Genomic DNA, 8859 nt, shown 5'->3' with positions numbered 1-8859 from the left:
CCACACTGCTATAGAGAAGCATCTTCACTTGATGGGAAAGGTTCAGAAGTATGGAGCATGGGTTCCGCATGTTTTAAGTGACAACAACAAAAATCAATGAGCCACAATCTCTGCTGGTTTGCTTGCTTGTCACCGCTCAACTAATGGACGCAAGCAACGATTTCTTTACCGAATCGTTACTGGCAACAAAAAGTGGTGCCTGTACATCATCAATATGAAGCAGCATAAGGAATGGCTTAGCCCCGGTAAACAAGTGACACCGTGCATGAAACAAGATCTTCATCCACGTAAAACGATGTTGTGCGTATGGTGGGACTGGGAAAGGATTATCCATTACGAATTGCTTGAACGGAACCAAATGGTCAATGTGGAACACTATGTTGAACAGATGGAACGACTCAACATGACTATTCAAGAGAAAAGACCTAATCGGCAGCATGGAGTTCTTCTGCTGCACGACAACGCCTGCCCTCATATCGCCAATATGACTAAGGTAGCCATTCAAATGCATGGCTGGGAAGTGCTGCCGCACTTGCTGTGCTCTCCTGATTTGGCACCAACAGATTTCCACCTCTTTCGATCTCTTTCAAATGCTATGTGTGGAGTTTCGTTCAATACTGATGCAGAATTGAGAGCTTAGTTGGATCAATTTTTCAAGTCAAAATCGGGTGATTTCTACCGAGGTATTGAAAATCTTGTTGAACGTTGGGAAGAAATTGTAAACAACAAGGGTGAATACATTATTGATTAATTAGTTGTTATTTTTTATTAAACCTTTTAAAAAATTTAAATTTTAAGAAACAGCGGGAACTTAGTTGCCAACCCAATAGAAGAGCTGCAACACTAAGAGCCTTCCTGGAAACATTAGCAATATAAATGATATGAAATGGTTACAAACAAAAACCACAACAAAACGGAGTAGCAGCTGTGACTTGTTGGGAAACCACGTGTTTTTGTATGATATTTTTCTAAAATAATACAAGTAGTATCGATTTGCTCTTTTGTACCACATAAAAAGATTTGGAGCTAATGGATCACTTTTCTATCATTCAAAGTTCCTGTTATTTGTATTTGAAGTTGAGTTTTACCAGAGACTCATAACAGGTGAGTCTCTGGACATAAATTGAGAACTCTGCAGTTAATAAGTTACTTGTTTATTTTTGAACCAAAATAAATCTCATATAAAAGAGAACAAGGCAATTCAGTAGAAAACATCTAGTTGTTCATACTGACCAAGTAATTTCTCTAATTAAGCCAATTGTTGTTTCTCTGTTTTCATTATCACTGTATCATTGCTATCCAGTAGCTCCCCCCACTATATACCCAAGTTTTCACCACTCACTACATTCCCCTACCCCACTCTCTATACACACTTCTTTGGCAATGTCCTGCCCATTATATTATGACCTCCGTATCTCAAGGGTATGCCCTGACACTTGCCACTATCTCTCTCTCTTGATCATCCTATTATATTCTGATTACTTGACCATCCCATTTATATTCTGATTCCCACTTTTATGAATATGCCTGGCACTTTGTCACTATCTCTCTCCTGCTCTCTTGCATTCCTGTTGCCTCCCACTCTCTCCTTCTCTGGCTCTTCCCTCAGGTTGGGTAACCATGTATCTCCTTTACAATAGCACACCTGTTTCTGTTCTCATTTTCTCTCTCTTTCTAGCCAGGTAACCATGTACATGCCCTACAACAAGACACCTGTTTCTTTCTGTTTCACTATAACCTTTCATCATCTGACACAATATCCCCTCCTCCAATGCCACCTCCCCTCTCAAAAGATCCTTGTCTTGCAAGTTACTTGGTGATCCTGTCAGTGCTGGTGCCACTTAAAAAGCATCCATTTCACATTGTAAAGTGGTTGGTGTTTGGAAGGACATCTATCTGTAAAAACCATACTAAACTGACCTTACCTGTGCTTGTGCCATGTAAAGAGCACTCAGTACACTCTGCGGAGTGGTTGGTGTTGGGAAGGGCATTCAGCCATAAAAACCCTGCCAAAACAGACACAGAAATCTGGTGTCAGCACCTGCCTGGCCAACACCTATCAAACCGTCCAACCCATGTCAACATGGAAGGAGGATGTAAAATAATAATGGTGATGAAAGAATAACAAAAGTTTCAAACTAGAGTTTGTCAGAAATGAAATTAGATTTGATAATTAATAACTCAGCTGATAATTCTGCAAATTCCTTTTTCTAAATTTGATTTATCAATATTTGATCAATACTGAAGCTACTGGGAATAATTGTGGCACTCTGTCGGTTATGACGACGAGGGTTCCAGTTGATCCAATCAAAGGAACACCTGCTTGTGAAATTAACGTGCAAGTGGCTGAGCACTCCACAGACATGTGTACCCTTAACGTAGTTCTCAGGGAGATTCAGTGTGACACAGAGTGTGACAAGGCTGGTCCTTTGAAATACAGATACAACAGAAACAAGAAGAAAGAGTGAGAAAAAGTGGTGGTGAAAGAGTACAGCAGGATTCACCACCATCCCCTGCTGGAGCCTCAAGGAGCTTTAGGTGTTTTCGCTCAATAAACACAATGATCCTATGACTGCGAGTCCACTGCCCTAACTACTGGGCCATTGTGTCTCCACACTGGGAGTAATAAATATAATGATTAAAGACTGAAACAAGCTGTCAGTCTGCTGGTTAAAAAGCCATTAGTTTAATTTGCTTCACTGCATCCTTGAAAACCATTTAATTCTTACTGCTCAGACTACATCGTAATAAATAAGCACTGTGAAAGGTATACTTTATTGCTGTAAGTAGCAGAGACACTGGGTAATTATTGAATATTTTATGAGCTCACAGTACTCTCATAAGTTACTAAAGAGGAAAAAAATCATTACTTAGTATTATGAAAAACATGCTGACGATGGTACTCTAACTTAGAGTTACTGGAACAGTTTAATGTTAGAAGAATTGTTAGGTGGTAATGATAAAGATGTTATTATTTCCAGCCTTTTCTGTAATTGGTGTGGTGATGGTGATGACAACTGTTGTAGTTTCTTACATTCCATTTATTATTATTATTATTATTATTATTATTATTTGTTTTAGTTGTATTCATCTAAGGTTAAAACAATATACATTCAATGTCTGATTAAAACTGTAAAATCTATGGCACTCAAAACTGAGGATTTGAAAATACTTCATGGAACATTCTACATTAGTTTTTCTTTGTTGTTCATTCCTTCTTCTCAAAGCATTGATTACTGTTAAATAAATTTGCTGTTTTAATTTTTGCTTTGAATTGTTTTAGGATTTCATTCTTTTCTCTTTAAACATGAAAATCAAAAATTTATAAAACAAATTCAAATGTCCTTTTTTTTATGTATGTGCTTCGAACAAAATCATGTCTGTTTGAGGGACTAAAAAAACATGAAGAAAATTATTATAATTATTAAATTGATAAGACAATGTTGAAAGTTTTTTTGGTTTTTTTTTGTTGTTTTTTTTCTTCATGACTCCTTTTTACTCTCTGCTTTCTCTTTTCTCTCCCTCTCTTTGTCTCTCTCTATCTCATATATTTATGAACATATACTCCAGTATAAAGTAGCATAACTAGCCCTTTTTAATCATTTTAACACACACACACACGAGAAGCTTCTTTCAGCTTCTCGCTACCAAATCCACACACAAGACTTTGGTCAGCTCGAGGTTACTGTAGAAGACACTTGTCCAAGGTACCATGCAGTCAGACTGAACCTGGAACCATGTGGCTGGGAAGCAAGCTTCTTATCACACAGCCACGCCTTTGATTCTAAAGATAAGGAATAAAACAACTGAGGTCTTATTTAATTTTTTTTATGTTGTTGTCGTACACCATTATTTGGAGGTTTTATTCAAAGGTCCTTGAAACCATGTGGCTTCAGGTTCAGTACCTCTGCATGGTACTTAGGGCAAATATCTTCTACCATAGTCCTGGGCCAACCAAAGATGTGTGAGTTAATCTATTAAACAAAAACAGTAAAACATATAATTAATGTAGAAAAGCTTTAGAAATAAATGCTGTATATTACTTTTTACTGTGAGTTATCCTTAAATTGTACTGAATTATAAGTAAAACTTGCAAAACTCTGGTAAAGTATTTCTACAATATCATTCGTATTATGTTTTCACCTGAAAAATGATGATTTCAGGAAAATTGCCTTTTCACTGTTCTCTGGGATTAGTTATTCTTTGATTTTTAACTTCCTCAAATTGTTTGAACCCCACCCCAGGTTAGCTCTGATTAACCAGGCCTATGATCAAATATGTTTAAGCTGTGATTTTTCCCCTTCATTTTTCAGGCAATTTGCTTTTTAAAACCATATTATTCAATGTGTCCCTCTCTTTTTCAGATGTAGAGTGTGATTTGAGGAAGATTTTAGGGGTGTTCCTTTGGTGTGTGATCTACAAGGGAAATTACTTTGGGTTACTTTTTAGTTTACTTTTCAATTTCTAAAAACCTGTAAGATGTCGGCTAAAGATTTTTACAAGGCAGTTGCATTTTTACAAGAAATCAGCACTAAATTCACATAATTTCTTAAGAAAAGAAACATGCCACTTTGCTGTGTGTTCTACAATTTAAAGGGAGATTACTTTAGGTTACTTTTTAGTTTGTGCTAGTTTCCATGTGATCTAATGTGAGCAAATTTACTTGGGTGGGTGATCTATGTGCTTATTCTAATAATTATATAGTTTTCTTATTATTAAAATAGTAAGAATTTTGGAAAAATATATTTACAATGCTAAGTATGTACAAAATAACTTTGAAAGTAACCTAAAGCAATCTCCCTTGTAGATCCCCTGCCAAAGGAGCACCAGCTTTCACAGCCCGTTACAGAGTGTACATGAATTCATATTTTAATTTGTATCAGACTGATATAGTTGTTATCTTTCTAAATTATCTGGTTGAATTATAATGATTTAGTGAATAATACAGTTCTATATTTAAGAGATGAGGAATTATGTACATTATTTATATTTGATGGATATTTGTCCTCATCTTGTTTGTTGCTAACACAATGTTTCGGCTGATATACCCTCCAGCCTTCATCAGGTGTCTTGGGGAAATTTTGAACCTGGGTTCTCATTCCTAAGGTATTTTTTGATGTTGTTATTATTATTATTATTAACATAACTTAAGAATGAGAACCCAGGTTCAAAATTTCCCCAAGACACCTGATGAAGGCTGGAGGGTATATCAGCTGAAATGTTGTGTTAACAACAAACAAGATGAGGACAAATATCCGTCAAATATAAATAATGGAAATAATGTTAGTGAATAATATTTTCAAATTGATTTTTTTTCACAAATCTTTGTAGTTTCCTTAACCCTTTAGCATTTAGGCCAACTATATATCCAGCCAAAATATTCTACCTATTTTATGTTCAAATAAACTCAACCCAGCCTCTCACACCTACCCTACAATGTCATTCTAAAAATAAATAAGAAGCATCAGATGTGTGCGAGAGAGAAAACTGTACTGGTTTGGTCATGTGATGCATATGGATGCGGAGAGATACATAAAGGAGTGCCTGTAGAAGGGATAGACTAGGAAGATGTGGAACAGAGTGGTGAGAAAGGATCTTCAGATGCTGGGCTTCACTGAGGAAATGATGAGGGACCAGGAGAAACAGCAATTTGCTGTACTTGATAAGACACATCAAGCTAAGTAAAATTACTGGCCTCCACACATACAGGCTTGTTCTTTCAAGTACCAGTGCCACCTGTCAGTGCTGCATAAATGTATCTGTGTTGGTGGCACCCAGCATACTCTGTTAAGTAGTTGGCATAAGGAAGGGCATCCAGCCATAGAAATCACGTCACAACAGACAGTTGGAGTCTGGACAGCTCCCAGCCACCCAGCTCCATGTCAAACTATCCAAACCATGCCAGCATGAAAAGCGGATGTTAAATGATGATGATGATGATGATGATGATGACATCATCAAAATCTCAATGCTATGACATAATGCATGATTAATTCAAAACAATGTAAATAAGCAAGCCTTACATTTGACAGAGTAATCTGAATGCTAAAGGGTTAAAGATATTTGATATAAGTCAAGACAATTGTTTATTTACTCACTGATGTAGTTTACATAGTTTCATATATAATAAATACATTGAAGAATATAAAGGAAAAAAGATTTCATGTAGTTAAGAAGTTTGTTTTGCAGTTATGTAATTTTGGCTTCAATCTGATGGTTTGGCACCTTCTCCTATGGCTTCAGCTAAACCAATATGTTATGAGTGGAATTTGGTAAATGAATACTGTGGGAGCCTGCTGTATACATATATACATAGACACATGAATGTGTGTGTGTGTGGTTAAATAGTTTGCTTCCTAACCATATAGTTTCAGGTTCAGTTCCACTGGGTAAGTGTCTTCTACTACAGTCGTGGGCCAACCAAAGCCTTGTGGATGGATTTTGTGAAGGGAAACTAAAAGAAGCTCATTGTGTGTATGTGTGTATATCTTGGTGACAGGAAGAGTATCTGGCCATAGAAAATCTGCCTGAACAAATTTTGTCTCACCCATACAAGCAAGGAAAAGTGGGCATTAAATGATGGCAATGTATATGTGTATGTACGAGTGTGTTTGTGTGTCTCCTTGTTCTCATATCACATGATAGCTGTAAGGAAGTATCAACATCATACAAGCATTTCAAATTTCCAATCTTTCGTGAAAACATGTTCAGCCAAGGGGAAATATTACATTCCTTGGAAACAGGTGAGGTTTGGTGACAGGAGGGCATCAGGCTGTAGAAAATCTGTCCAATCCAAACAAGCATAGAAAAGTGGATGTTAAAATGGAATGACATACACACACACACATATATATATTACTTTTGTTTTTTTTTTACTTGTTTCAATCATTAGACTATGACCATGTTGGGGTACTGCTTTGAAGAATTTTTAGTTGAATGAACTGACCCCAGTGCTTTTTTTAAGCATGGTACTTGTTCTATCAATCTCTTTTGCCAAACCACTAGGCTATGGGGATATAAACACACCAACACCAGTTGTCAAATGGTAGTAGGGGACAAACACAAACGTGCACACACACACACACCATGGGTTTCTTTTAGTTTCCATTTCCCAAATCTGCTCCCAAGGCTTTAGTAAGGTACCACGTAGTAGGAGTGAACCTGGAACCATGTGGTTGGGAAGCAAACTTCTTACCACACAACCACACCAAGTTGATAGTTTGTACTTTTACCTGTAATTCAATATTTAATTACATTACATTGTTTTAGTTTAAAACAAATATTCAAAGCATTTATGTATACCAGACAATGCTTCATACAAACTATACTAATACATCGGCAGTAGCTTTACTCTTATGTCTACTTTCCATGCTGACATGTGTTGGATGGGGCATTTCTCCTCTTCTAGATAATTGAAGGAACCCCATCTCACTAGTAAATTTTAATTTTGTCTTGGTTTCTACTGCTAGCTTCCTTTCTTAATGTCAACTTCTTTACAGAGTGCATTGGGTATATTTTTTCATGGCACTAGCACTAGAGAGGTGGCTGTGACATTGATGAGACTAAAGAGTCCTCCTAACCCTACACTTTACAGAATGCACCAGGTGCATTTTATCAAGGTACTAGTCCCAGAAAGGATAAGGGTGAGAGAGCTGAATAGCCTACGTATGTTTGTGTTTTTGTGTGTGTGCATGTGTGCCTGTGTCTGTTATTACACTGACAACAACCTTAAATTCATATTATTTATGTTGTATCCCTATATGTTCTGTGACTTAGCATCTTAAAAAACAAAGATAGATAAAATAAGAACCAAACTCATTTAAATAATGGAGTTGATACTGACTAAATTATAGAGGGCAGTCCCCAACATGGTCTTGGTTCTCTGACTGAAACCAGTAAAAGAATATAGAAATAAAGAGTAAAAGACTGAACATAAACTATAAATGATTGGGGAAAGTTTTAACTGACCTAAGAGTAGTCATTTCAGTGAGTGTAAAATAATTGACAGGTATTTAAGATTCTTTGTGCAGGAGAGGGGAGATGAGGCAGTCATTTTACTGACAGAAGCAAAAATTGACAGTGATAGTAGTAGTGGTAATGGTGGTAGTAGTAGTAGTAGTAGTAGTATTAATAGTAGTAGTAGTAGATGACACAATCTATATAAAGTTGTAGAACATCTGGATGTTGAAGCAATTGGAATCAATATTATATTTATATATGGCTCCCAGTTTTGAACTTAGAGATGGAATGAAATTAAATTAAAATATACTGGTAAAGTATTTCTATGAAGGATTGTCGTTTTGTGAAAAGACTGTACTTTCAGTTGAATTGTAAAGCATTTTATATATATATATATATATATCATCATCATCATCATCATCGTTTAACGTCCGCTTTCCATGCTAGCATGGGTTGGACGATTTGACTGAGGACTGGTGCAACCGGATGGCTACACCAGGCTCGACTTCCCGTTTTCTCAAACTGAATAATTTTTATTGTTCTAGAGATTTTAAAATCTTGTCATCAGTGATAGAATCAATCTTATAGAGTCTAAATATACGTTTTAAAACGTATTAAAATTGAGGAACACAGTGAATAAATTTTATTTCTTCATTTAATTATAGTCTATTATAAAAGTATAAACTCTCCTTATAAAATATGTATTTTTTTATATGAAAGTTAACTTATGTGAACATTCCAAAGAATAAGTCCTGGGGTCGATTTGCTCGACTAAAGGCGGTGCTCCAGCATGGCCACAGTCAAAAGACTGAAACAAGTAAAAGAATAAATACAAGAAAAATGAAAAAAAAAAGTTATGGAACCAAGAAACCCAGATTAAAGGGAAATAATCACGTATAA

Source organism: Octopus bimaculoides, chromosome 2 (genome assembly GCF_001194135.2).
Source record: "Octopus bimaculoides isolate UCB-OBI-ISO-001 chromosome 2, ASM119413v2, whole genome shotgun sequence".
In the NCBI taxonomy this organism is placed as follows: Eukaryota; Metazoa; Mollusca; class Cephalopoda; order Octopoda; family Octopodidae; genus Octopus; species Octopus bimaculoides.
Note: the sequence above shows the minus strand (reverse complement) of the source record.